We start from the raw sequence: 13,476 nt of genomic DNA, 5'->3' as shown, positions 1-13,476 counted from the left end.
AGGTGTGGAGATTCCTTAAAAAACTGGAAATAGAACCGCCTTATGATCCAGCAATCCCACTGCTGGGCATACACACTGAGGAAACCAGAAGGGAAAGAGACACGTGTACCCCAATGTTCATCGCAGCACTGTTTATAATAGCCAGAACATGGAAGCAACCTAGATGTCCATCAGCAGATGAACGGATAAGAAAGCTGTGGTACATATACACGATGGAGTATTACTCAGCCATTAAAAAGAAAACATTTGAATCAGTTCTAATGAGGTGGATGAAACTGGAGCCTATTATACAGAGTGAAGTAAGCCAGAAGGAAAAACACCAATACAGTATACTAACGCATATATATGGAATTTAGAAAGATGGAAACAATAACCCGGTGTACGAGACAGCAAAAGAGACACTGATGTATAGATCAGTCTTATGGACTCTGTGGGAGAGGGAGAGGGTGGGATGATTTGGGAGAATGGCATTGAAACATGTATAATATCATGTATGAAACGAGTCGCCAGTCCAGGTTCGATGCACGATACTGGATGCTTGGGGCTAGTGCACTGGGACGACCCAGAGGGATGGTATGGGGAGGGAGGAGGGAGGAGGGTTCAGGATGGGGAACACATGTATACCTGTGGTGGATTCATTTTGATATTTGGCAAAACTAATACAATTATGTAAAGTTTTAAAATAAAATAAAATTTTAAAAAAGAAAAAAGAAAAAGAAAATATAAAGAACAACCAAATAGAGATGAAACTTTTTATCAACCTTTCTGTCCAAGAATTATCCAACATAAAATTCTATCTGCATGACTATATGTACAAAATTAACTTCATTTTCTACTCAAACTTCACTTCCCTGAAGGTCCAGAGCTGTGTGGATAACACCTCTGCCCTTCCAATAACCCACACTCAAATCTCAAGCATCTCTTTTGACTCCTCAAGAAGTAAAATCTATCTTGCAATTTTACACTTCCATGACTGCCATTCTTAATTCCTCACTTTCGATTTTGCAATTCCTCATTGTCATCCTCACTTTAATCACCCCATCACTCTGAGCTATGTTCCCTGTTACGGATTTTAACCTCCTAACTGCTCTCCCTGCCTCTCAACAACCTTTATATCCATCTTGTACATGGCTATCAGATTAGCTTCCCTGTGGCCCATCTATTTCATATGCTGAGGCATTTCAAAAACTGTCAATCATAAAAAGTAAAGTACAATCCCTCTAGATATCTTCTCAGTGCTCTCCGTGGCCTGACTCTAACCTAAAGTTACATAGCCTTCCCTTTTCCTGTTTATGATTACTTCTCTTCATGTGCCAGCCACCCCGTGCCCTCCTTGTCCTTTCCTGAGGCTGTCTCTCTGCTTGCTCTTCTAGCTCCATGTGAGGAACCACTCCCATCCATCCTGGCACAGGCTGGTAAATAGAGCTGTGGTTAAATGATTAGCCTCTAAAGTCAAACTTCAGGCCACTTGCTAGTAGGTCATTTAATCTCAATGACTTAGTTTCTTTTCCTGGAAAATATGGAGTTGGACTATGGGGGCAGATTGCATCTACCTCATAGAGCTGTTATGAGCATTAAATAAGTTAATATATGCTTAAGGCCTGGTACCTGGTTAGCAATGAAAGAGGTTAGCTATTAGTAGTTATTGGGCTTCCCTGGTGGCTCAGTGGTAAAGAATCTGTCTGCCAATGCAGGAGATGCAGGTTCCATCCCTAGGTTGGGAAGATCCCCTGGAGAAGGAAATGGCAACCCATCTCAGTATTCTTGCCTGGGAAATCCCATGGACAGAGGAGCCTGGTGGGCTACAGTCCATGTGGTTGCAAAGAGTCAGACAGGACTTAGCGACTAAAATAGCAACATTAATAGTTATTATCACCTCTTTCAGACTCCCTGATTCCTCCAGTGAAAATAACCTGTTTCTTCTCTCAAATATTATGATGACATCTCTCTCCTTCTCTAATGACTTTTATCATTTCTCACCACAGGATATTTATTTGTATAGACATTTTATATTCCCTCCAGATTATAAGCTTCAGTATATCATTATGTATCCCAACTCAATACATTTTATATATTTAACATTACAGTTAATTAGTGAATGCTTGGTTGTCAGACTGACTATAGTTATAGTGCTAGCAGTAGGGTTTTTTTCACTCTTTTTTAGAGATTATCATCACTGTCACAACCTGGAGAAAATATCAATAAAATCATGGAGTATCTGCATGCCCCACCTCTGCCTACATCCTTATTTGCATTAATTATTATTTCTCACCAAATATGAGCTGTTTGTACCAAATGACAGTGATAATGAACCATTGAAAGGTGACTGACAAACTCTCTCTCTGGTTCCGACCCCCCACCATAAACTACAGCAAAAAAAAAAAAAGCCAAATCTCAACCAGGATCCAAAGAGGAGAGGCTTCTGTGGTTGTCTTCTCCTTTTTATAAATTCCTGTCATGGATTATCATGATGTTACTTTTATTCTGCCTCATATTGTAGACATTTTCATGCAGTTTTTATCATGCTCACGCCTTTGCCATTAAATGGAACCTCATAAGATTAGAGGCCTTGGCTCATTTAATTTTGTATCCTCTACAGTACCTTACACTGTGCCACAGGTAGGATGGTCAATATTTTATATTTAGAATACAGAAAAGGGACTCTTGATTTGTGCAGAGACTGAACAATGCTGAAATTGCCTGAGAGTGTAGGAAAGAATAGTATTGTCTGGCAAGACAGCCAGATAATATAAAAACAGTATTGGCATCTACACGATATAATCCTGCACTCAATAGGCAAAGTTCTTAGGCACCATAGCCTACTGAAGGAGCATGGAATTTATAGTTGAACTGAATTAGTTGCAAGTATGTGTGTGTACCACTCAGTAGATGTTTCACTCTGAGAACAGCATTTAAATTTTTTGTTTCACAATCTCCAATTGTAAAAGGAAGTAATATCTGCCTTATGGTCTTGAGACAAGAATTAAATGAAATAACATATGTAAGGTTTGTTGAACAGCGCTCAGTATACAGAGCATATATAGTAAATGCTTGATAATGGTAGTTCCGTTGAGTATGACTTGATATGTCCTATGGTGGCTCAGATGGTAAAGCATCTGCCTGCAATGCAGGAGATCCAGGTTCAATCCCTGGGTCGGGAAGATCTCCTGGAGAAAGAAATGGTAACCCACTCCAGTATTCTTGCCTGGAAAATCCCACGGACAGAGGAGCCTGGTAGGCTACAGGCCATGGGGTCACAAAGAGTCGGACACGATTGAACGACTTCACTTTCACTTTCAGAATGTCAAAAAGTAAACAAGGGAAGGTTAACCATACTTTCAGGAATAGCCAAAAGAGATGACATCAGCAATTAACTGAACAAAAGAAGACAAGATAAATGGTACAAGTCATAATAAGCCTGAGCCTTTGTGAGTATGGGGGTAAGCCCAGACTTGTGTGTGTTAGATACGACGCAATGCTTTTTAGCCTATTCTTCTAGGCTGTACAAAAATTTAAGATATAAAATGGAAATAAATTTTATCAGATCAGTTTGCAGAATACATGAGCCAGCAAAAACCCATTTTACTTTTGCAGAGGTATTTTTTATAATGTTTATAGCTAAAATCACTGTAGAAGGTGATTGCAGCCATGAAATTAAAAGATGCTTGCTCCTTGGAAGGAAAGTTATGTCCAACCTAGACAGCATATTAAAAAGCAGAGACATTACTTTGTCAACAAAGGTCTGTCTAGTCGAGGCTATGATTTTTCCAGTGGTCATGTATGGATGTGAGAGTTGGACTATAAAGAAAGCTGAGCGCCAAAGAATTGATGCTTTGGAACTGTGGTGTTGGAGAAGACTCTTGAGAGTCCCTTGGACTGCAAGGAGATCCAACCAGTCCATCCTAAAGAAGATCAGTCCTGGGTGTTCATGGGAAGGACTGATGTTGAAGCTGAAACTCCAATACTTTGGCCAGCTGATGTGAAGAGCTGACTCATTTGAAAAGACCCTGATGCTGGAAAAGATTGAGGGCAGGACAAGAAGGCAACGACAGAGGATGAAATGGTTGGATGGCATCACTGACTCAATGGACATGGGTTTGGGTAGACTCCAGCAGTTGGTGATGGACAGGGAGGCCTGACGTGCTGTGGTTCATGAGGTCGCAAAGAGTCAGACACAACTGAGTGACTGAACTGAACTGAACTGAATTTGAATAATGTAAATTTCTATTATGGATTATAATCCTAATAATGGTATTTTATTCTGCCTTGTATTCTCTCCCATGAGATTCCCTCATGGAAAGAATAACCACCAACATAAAAATTTTTATCTATAGCCACAGAAGGGGGAGATTGGAAGAGGAGTGAATGCCCATTCAAATTAGTAATATCAAGGCTGTTATTTAAAAAAAAATTCCTGGGACTTCCCTGGCAGTCCAGTGGTTAAGACTACTCTTCCAATGCAGGGAGGTGGGTTTGAGCCCTGGTCAGGGAATTAAGATCCTACATGCCTCATGTCAAGGCCAAAAACCAAAAAAATATTCCCAAGTGCCTCCAGGACAGTAGGAAAGCAAATAGAACATAGGGAAGACTCACATTTCTATGTATTCCCTTAGCTTACCCCCTTCCTGCCTTACATCCCTATCTTTTAATTCTTAGACTGCTCTGGTCATGAAAACTGGGGGCTTCATCCAAAAAAGGTATGTTGTCAAGAAAACACAGACACTACATATTCACAGCCTGAGTAGTTAACCACCCAGATCCCACTGACACACCTCACTTACCTTGCCTGACTTCATTCCATGCCTACTCTCCCTCCTACCCAGCTGTGACTGCTATAGCAGAGAGAGCCGGACCTTAGAAACCACATCCTTGAAGACAGCACTGTTTCTATCCACTGGTTTTCCAATGGCTTGTTGGTGCTACTGCTAAAGTCCAAAAATCATAGACCAAGAGATTTTCTTTTAATGAAAGCCTATCAATTCAGTTCAGTCACTCATTTGTATCCAACTCTTTGCAACCCCGTGGACTGCAGCACACCAGGCTTCCCTGTCCATCACCAACTCCTGGATCCTACTCAAACTCATGTCCATCCAGTCAGCGATGCCATCCAACCATCTCCTCCTCTGTCATCACCTTCTTGTCCTGCCTTCTGTCTTTCCCAGCATCAGGGTCTTTTCCAATGAGTCACTTCTTCACATCAGGTGACCAAAGTATTGGAGTTTCAGCTTCAACATCAGTCCATCCAATGAATATTCAGGATCGATTTCCTTTAGGATGGCCTAGTTGGATCTCCTTGCAGTCCAAGGGACTCTCAACAGTCTTCTCCAATACCACAGTTCAAAAGCATCAATTCTTCGGAGCTCAGCTTTCTTTATAGTCCAATTCTCACATTCATACATGACTACTGGAAAAACCATAGTTTTGACTAGACAGACCTGCTTTGGCAAAGTAAGGTCTCTGCTTTTTAATATGCTGCCTAGGTTGGTCATAGCTTTTCTCCCAAGGAGCAAGTGTCTTTTAATTTCGTGGCTGTAATCACCATCTGCAGTGATTTTGGAGGCCCAAAAAATAAAGTCTGTCACTGTTTCCACTGTTTCCCCATCTATTTCCCATGAAGTGATGGGACCGGATGTCATGATCTTCATTTTCTGAATGTTGAGTTTTTAGCCAGCTTTTTCACTTTCCACTTTCACCTTCATCAAGAGGCTCTTTAGTTCTTCTTCACTTTCTGCCATAAGGGTGGTGTCATCTGCATATCTGAGATTATTGATATTTATCCTAGCAATCTTGATTCCAGCTTGTGCTTCATCCAGCCCTGAATTTTGCATGAGGTACTCTGTGTATAAGTTAAATAAGCAGGGTGACAATATACAGCCTTGATGTACTCCTTTCCGGATTTGGAACCAGTCTGTTGTTCCATGTCCAGTTATAACTGTTGCTTCTTGACCTGCATACAGAGTTCTTAGGAGGCAGGTCAGGTGGCCTGGTATTCCCATGTCTTTCAGAATTTTCCACAGTTTGTTGTGATCCACATAGTCAAAGGCTTTGCCATAGTCAATAAAGCAAAAGTAGATGTTTTCCTAGAACACTCTTCCTTTTTCTATGATCCAACGGATGTTGGCAATTTGTTCTCTGGTTCCTCTGCCTTTTCTAAATCCAGGTTGAACATCTGGAAGTTCATGGTTCACATACTGTTGAAGCCTGGCTTGGAGAATTTTGAGCATTACTTTGCTATCGTGTGAAATGAGTGCAATTGTGCAGTAGTTTTAACATTCTTTGGCATTGCCTTTCTTTGGGATTGGAATGAAAGCTGACCTTTTCCAGTCCTGTGGCCACTGCTGAGTTTTCCAAATTTGCTGGCATATTGAGTGCAGCACTTTCACAGCATCATCTTTTAGAATTTGAAAAGCTCAACTGGAATTCCACCACCTCCACTAGCTTTGTTTGTAGTGATGCTTTCTAAGGCCCACTTGACTTCGAATTTCAGGATGTCTGACTCTAGGTGAGTGATCATACCTTCGTGGTTATCTGGGTCATGAAGATCTTTTTTGTATAGTTCTTCTGTTTATTTTTTTTTTTTTTTTTTTTTTCGATCTTCTGTATATTCTTGCCACCTCTTCTTAATAATTTCGGCTTCTGTAAGGTCAATACCATTTCTGAAAGCCTATAAATAAACATAAAAAAATATTAGAAACGCTATTTGAATGATGCCAAATGAAACTGTACTTCTCTTGTACTATTCTCTTTATTGCTTTAGACAATATTTATTCTAGCAGGATGACTTACAATATAAGGGGGTGTCTTTGATTTTATTAAACATATCCTTCATACATTTACTTTTAATATCCAGTAAATCCCTAATCAGTGTATGCTGCTGCTGCTAAGTTGCTTCAGTCGTGTCCGACTCTGTGCGACCCCATAGACGGCAGCCCACCAGGCTCCCACCGTCCCTGGGATTCTCCAGGCAAGAACACTGGAGTGGGTTGCCATTTCCTTCTCCAATGCACGAAAGTGAAAAGTGAAAGTGAAGTCGCTCAGCCGTGTCCGACTCTTCGAGACCCCATGGACTGCAGCCTATCAGGCTCCTCCATCCATGGGATTTTCCAGGCAAGAGTACTGGAGTGGGGTGCCATTGCCTTCTCCAATCAGTGTATAAGATATGTTTATTCCAAAATTCAAATATTTGTTGGTTAAATTTATTAGGTAGGGAACATAGTCTTTACTTCATGCAATAATTACAACATGTAGTAAGAGATTTATCCAGGTATAGTTCAGAACTTTAGTTTTGAACTTGAGTTCTGAACTTGAGTTCAGAAAATAGTTTCAATTTTGTTTGATTTTATTCTGTTCTTAGTTAATATTTACTGGATGCTCACTCTGTGGTAGGCACTTCATATGCCTTATCCCACTTATTGTTGGAAATCTCTCTCAGGGGTTGGTAATAAAATTATCTCCATTTGACTAATGGAAACTGAGGCACTTAGGTAGCTTGCCCAAGGTCATGCACTAGTAAATGGCAGAGTCAGGACCTAAGTAAAGACAGTCTGACTCTAGAGACCCACCCATCCCCACCCCCAAAGCTCCCTCTGCTGGACTGAGTCAGAAAGGCTGGGCTATCCTCAAGTAACACTATCTCAGTTAAGTGTTTCCCCTACATCAGAGCATTATTTCTGTATATTAAACTGTTAAATGAGTTGTATAATATTCAAAAATATTTATGAAATCCAAACAGTTTCATCTATTAGTGCCTGGCTAATGGCTTGTAATTAAAGCACAATCTGTTAAGCCAAACAAACGAAAAATTAGCTTATTGGTTTGGAATGTAAATAGAGAATTCATTAACTGACTACAGTCTTTTCCTGCTGCTATATTTGGTCTTTTGTTAACACATGGAGTGTATAGCAGGAATAGAGTAGATTGGTTTTCCTGGTAGGAAAATGTACCATACTTCCAACTTTGACCATTATTAAATCCTCCAAATCTCTGATATCCATGTCAGGTTGAGAAAATGGGTTCATTCCTTCTTAGGAGCAGAAACCTGGCTCTTTTCCTTGACCACAAAAATACCAGAAGATCTTGGCTATCTTTTTTTTGTAAATGCCTGCTACTGATTATTAGTAAAATGAGGAAAGAAGCTATGAGTGACATTGCCCAAATACATCAAGACTAATGGAAAAACACTCAGAATTCGTGTCAAGTCTAATGGTGGGTTAGTAATAACATTTTGCACACAAACAGCAGACAGTTATTATTTGACTTTTCGTTCATTGATGACATTATAGGAAGCCACTAGATACATGTGAAAATAAATATTTGCTCTCATCTACAGTCATTTCTTCTTGCTTTTGATTGCATTCTCTTCTAACATCTGTTTCTAAAACAAGGGTAGGTTTTAGAATTATAATACAAATGCTTAACAGAAATCCATTCCTCAGAGAAAAACAAAAATAAAGCCTGAGGGTTCCGATTAGCATTCTTAAAATATCTGGAAATAAGAATGCATTACTGGAAAAACGCTTTGAGTTACTGCTCTTTGAAACAGAATTATTAGTATTTGAAAGAAGAGAACCATGCTGTCCTTTTAAATATGCACTCCAGAAATTTGCAGAAAATTGTAAGACCCAAACTCTGAGGTCTTCGCTGTGATGCTAGGTTGTGAGTTCAAATATAGTGTCTCATTTGGAAATGACCAATCATGGTGGACAAACTCTTGGACATTAAACTCCAGCTAAATGTTAAGTCTTATAAGACTTATCTCCATTCAGTAATTTCCTTATCTATCCTGTCCTTATCATCTTTGTTATGGTCAGTGGCAAAGATATCCCCTCCTGCTTTTAGGAACGATATCCTAAAGTTGACACATCCTAGCCAGGAAGCTTGTCAAACTTCAGAAATGCCTCTACAGGAGCAGTAACGGGATTTAAAAATTAAATACAGATTGCAATCCTTAACTTGCCTAGAAACAGCACTAACACACTATGTTTTAGGAACATTTACTCCACATGGCAACACCACCAGGCTCGCTTGCTTGGATAGACAAACTGGCCCCCTCTGAGCTTGCTAAGGCACCCTCTCTGGTGCACCAACTTGACCAGTCTTGGCATCGGCAAAGGAGGGAGCTGACCGAGTGCTTTGTGGGCTCCACTTTCTATCCTACCTCGTCCTGAAATCTCCACTATTAAAGAAAACTGAAAGATCATACAGAAGAGGAATGGCAACAATAAGCTCCAAGGGGCTCTAGCACAGTCAACCTGGGACACATTAAGTTAGCACTAGGTCCTAGAGGGGTGTCTCAGGGGAAGGTTGGGACAAGGACCCTTCTCAGAGTCGGGAAATCCATTTCAGGAACCTGAGAGCTGGGTGGTAGAAGGAAAAGATCTAGGAAGATAGTTTAATTCACAGAGTAGCTTTTATGCTATCAGGAAATTTGCAAACATGATGCCCTTGAAATGGAATTGCCAGACATAGCAAATTAAAATGCAGTATACGCAGGCACTCCAGTTAATTTAAATTTCAGATAAGCAACAAATAATTTTTAATTTAAGTCTGTCCCATGCAATATTTGGGATGTACATTAAAAAATTATTTGTTTATCTGAAATTCATATTTAACTGAGAAATTTTACTTTATCTGGTGATCCCTCCCCTTTTACATGACCTATGTTTCAGCCCGAATTACATCATTAAGCCTGAGAGCTTTAAGTTACCAGAAAACAGTTCACAAAGTGTGATCCCTGCATCAGCAGCCTCAGCTGCATCTGGGAAATTGTTCAAAATGCAAATTCTCCTCCCTCCCCTGCAGACCTGTGCTTCCCTGGTGGCTCAGTGGTAAGCAACTGGCCTGCCATGCAGGAGACCTGGGTTTGATCCCTGGGTCAGGAAGATCCCCTGGAGAAGGAAATGGCAACCACCTCCAGTATTTTTGCCTGGGAAATCCCACCAACAGAGGAGCCTGGCCTTCTACAGTCCCTGAGGTTGCAATGAGTCGGATACAACTTAGAGACTAAACAGCAACATCTGCAGACCTACTCCATCCCAGAAATTATTAACCGAGACTGCCAGGAGATTCTGTCACATACTCAAGGTGGAAAACCAATTCCCAGAGCATCTGAAGGCTGAGGGACAGTAGAGGTTTGGTGAGATAATGGATAAAGGAGGAGAACTTGATGGTGGGGAATCAACGAGAAAATGTCAGAAACAATACCAGGTACATCAACTGGATTGAAGGCCCTGAGATTCTTGACCCCTTTGCATTGTGACTGATTCCTGAGATCTGGTTCCTATCATTACCTAGTCCTGTTACAGAAAGTGGGATCTGGCTGCTCATTGCTCAAAAGCCAATAAAGAGGCCAAGTTGGTGAAAAGGAAAATTTGCTTTATTTTGGATGCTGGCAACTGGGAAATACGGGTGGGGGCAGGTGAGAAGGGAGAAAAGCTTCTCCAAAGGCCAACTCCACCCCTACCCCCAGCCCCAACAATCAGTTGGCAAGGACTTTTATAGGCTGAAGGAAGGGGCTACATGTAGAACAAACACAGCTCTGACTCATCTTGTAATTTGTCATGCCCTGGTCTGACCAGCGTCATCTTGATTGTTTTAAGAACAAACTTCAGTTGCATGGTCAATTTGTTCCCATTTCCCTGGGACCAGTTCTCGGAACTGTGGCAGCTTATGTCATGGCTGTAGTCTGCTCATCATGTAGTTAACTTCTTCTACCTGGTGCGGGTTTCAATATCTATAATACAGCTCACAGGATACGGCTCAGAATATTATCTGTAGCCCTTGAAAAGGACTAAAGGTCCTTGACTTTGCAAAATGACTAAACTATTATTATTTGGTCTCATTTGTCTGTTTTCCTTTGTTTCTGCATTTTCTCACTTCTCTGATTAAACTTATTCATTGGCTAAAGTTTTTCCACAGAAAAAAGGCAGGTTGAGGACATGGGAGGGGGGAGAACCATAGGCACTGCTCTGCTTCTCTTCCTTTTATTGATTGTCAATAAAAAGGGTTATAATGAAAACAGTTTGTGTGTTTCAGGAACACTGAAGTTGGAAATACCCACCATTTTTTAAACTGAAGTGTAGTTGATTTACAATATTATATTCATTTCAGGTGTACGACATAGTGATTCAATATTTTTATAGATTTAGATTGTGCTTCATTTAAAGTTATTGCAATATAATGGTTATATTTCTCTGTGCTATATAATGTATTCCCAATGTCCATCATTTCTGAAGGGAAAGTCATGTAATAGGGAGGAAAAGGGAGTTTTTGGCGCTGGGGCTTCCAAGAAATGGCCCCCAAGGCCTGAGAAATGAGCTGTGGGGGAATTCCAAACAGGAAATTCCTCGTGCTTCCTGACAGGAGTATAGTGCTGAGCCTGGGAGACTAGTTTCCCTCAGCTCACAGTCATGCTCTGAGCACAGCACAGATCTGCTTTCCCCAGGATTCCCACAACACGCCAGCACATTACGGTGTGATCGGAGAGGGCCTCCAACCACCGTCCAGTACAAACGACCTAATGACACTGTCCCAGGACCATGTGCTGTTTGCCAGGCCTCTCTCTGTCCTCAGCACTCATCTTCCCAGAGGCCAGCCTGGCTCCAGACCTGCCCTTTCATCCCAGTTAGCAGGAGGCTCACTTGAGGCTCATTTTAGTTGAAGTGGTAAAGCCTTCTTGCGTAAGTACTCTCTGTACTTAACAGTGGTGCCTAAGTGTTCTCCCTATAAAATCTAGATGATTATAATGGCTATCTGTAAGTATTGCTCTGAAGATTAAGGAGTTAATGTATTTAAAGTTTAGAACAAGTCCTGGCTCACAGAAAGGGCTCGGTAAACATTGTTATTAATACTATTAGTAGTGGTACTTCCACTACTGTTGCTACTAGAAATCATAATGCCTGAGCTCAGAGCTCGGGCTGGAAGGAAGAAAAGAGTCATATGACATCAGGACATCACCTGTGCCCTGCAAGCAGTGCTTTCCCAAAGTTGGTCCATGAACAAATGCTTCCCTGGCTTCCTAAAAATCAACTCAGGAGCTTATCGTATGTTCTGATTCTTCACCCCTGAGGTCTGATCTGACAAGCAGGGAAAGGAGCTCTTGAATCAACCTGAATAACAAGCACCCTGAGAGTTTCTGGTGCTTTCTGAGGTTTAGGGACCACTGCTCAGGGAGACTGCACCCCTCAAGCCACCACTGCCCCACAGCTTTAAGAAAGACCTTTCTGAAGTGACTCATCCACTCAATCAATTGCTTCCTTCTACTTCAAGTAACCCCTTCAAAGTTAATTGATGGCAAGTGTTAAGTGATTTATTATGAGACTCAGATCTCTTGGCATCAGGAGAAGCTATTTCTTCACAGGGATGCATGAGTAATAATAGCAGCTATTACATGTTACATGTTTACAATTTGCCAGGACTACAATAGGTGGTTTTTATATATGACGTCCAATCTTTCCAGGAAAATACTATTATTCTCGTTTTACAGATGATGAAGCCGGAACACCAAGAAGTTAAGCATCTGCCTGAGGTCATACTGTTACAAAACGACCGCGTCAAGGTTCAGGTCTGACAGACAAGGAAATTTAGGCCTTTTGCTCTACTCCAGTAGCTCTCAAATATTTGTGAGGGAGGGAAATGGAAACAGCAGCAACAGCAACAACAAAGAAAAAAACTTAAAAAAATCTATTTTAAAATTTTCTAAACATTTGGATTTATGGGCCCCAAAAATACAAAGACTAATTTTTAAGGCAGTTTCAGGCTCATAGCAAAATTGAGAGGTAGGTGCTGAGATGTCCTATATCCCCTGCCAACCCCTCACACACAGGTGTAGCCTCCAGTATCAACATCTCCCACCAGAGGGATATATTTATTATAACTGGTGAACCTGCCTTGACACATCCTTATACCCCAAAGTCCATAGTTTATTTTAGGGTTCATTCTTGGTGTTGTACATTCTATGGATTACACACAAAGGTACAATGACATATTCGTTATTGTTGTTCAGTCGCTAAGTCATGTCTAACTCTTTGTGACCCCATAGATGGTTCTAGATGTTCAAGCTGGTTTTAGAAAAGGCAGAGGAACCAGAGATCAAATTGCCAACATCCGCTGGATCATGGAAAAAGCAAAAGAGTTCAAGAAAAACATCTATTTCTGCTTTATTGACTATGCCAAAGCCTTTGACTGTGTGGATCACAATAAACTGTGGAAAATTCTGAGATGGGAATACCAGACCACCTGATCTGCCTCTTGAGAAATCTGTATGCAGGTCAGGAAGCAACAGTTAGAACTGGACATGGAACAACAGACTGCTTCCAAATAGGAAAAGGAATTCGTCAAGGCTGTATATTGTCACCCTGCTTATTTAACTTCTATGCAGAGTACTTCATGAGAAATGCTGGGCTGGAAGAAGCACAAGCTGGAATCAAGATTGCTGGGAGAAATATCAATAACCTCAGATATGCAGATGACACCACC

This window comes from Bison bison, unplaced genomic scaffold, assembly GCF_000754665.1.
Source record: "Bison bison bison isolate TAMUID 2011002044 unplaced genomic scaffold, Bison_UMD1.0 scf7180017864100, whole genome shotgun sequence".
Classification (NCBI taxonomy): domain Eukaryota; kingdom Metazoa; phylum Chordata; class Mammalia; order Artiodactyla; family Bovidae; genus Bison; species Bison bison.
Note: the sequence above shows the minus strand (reverse complement) of the source record.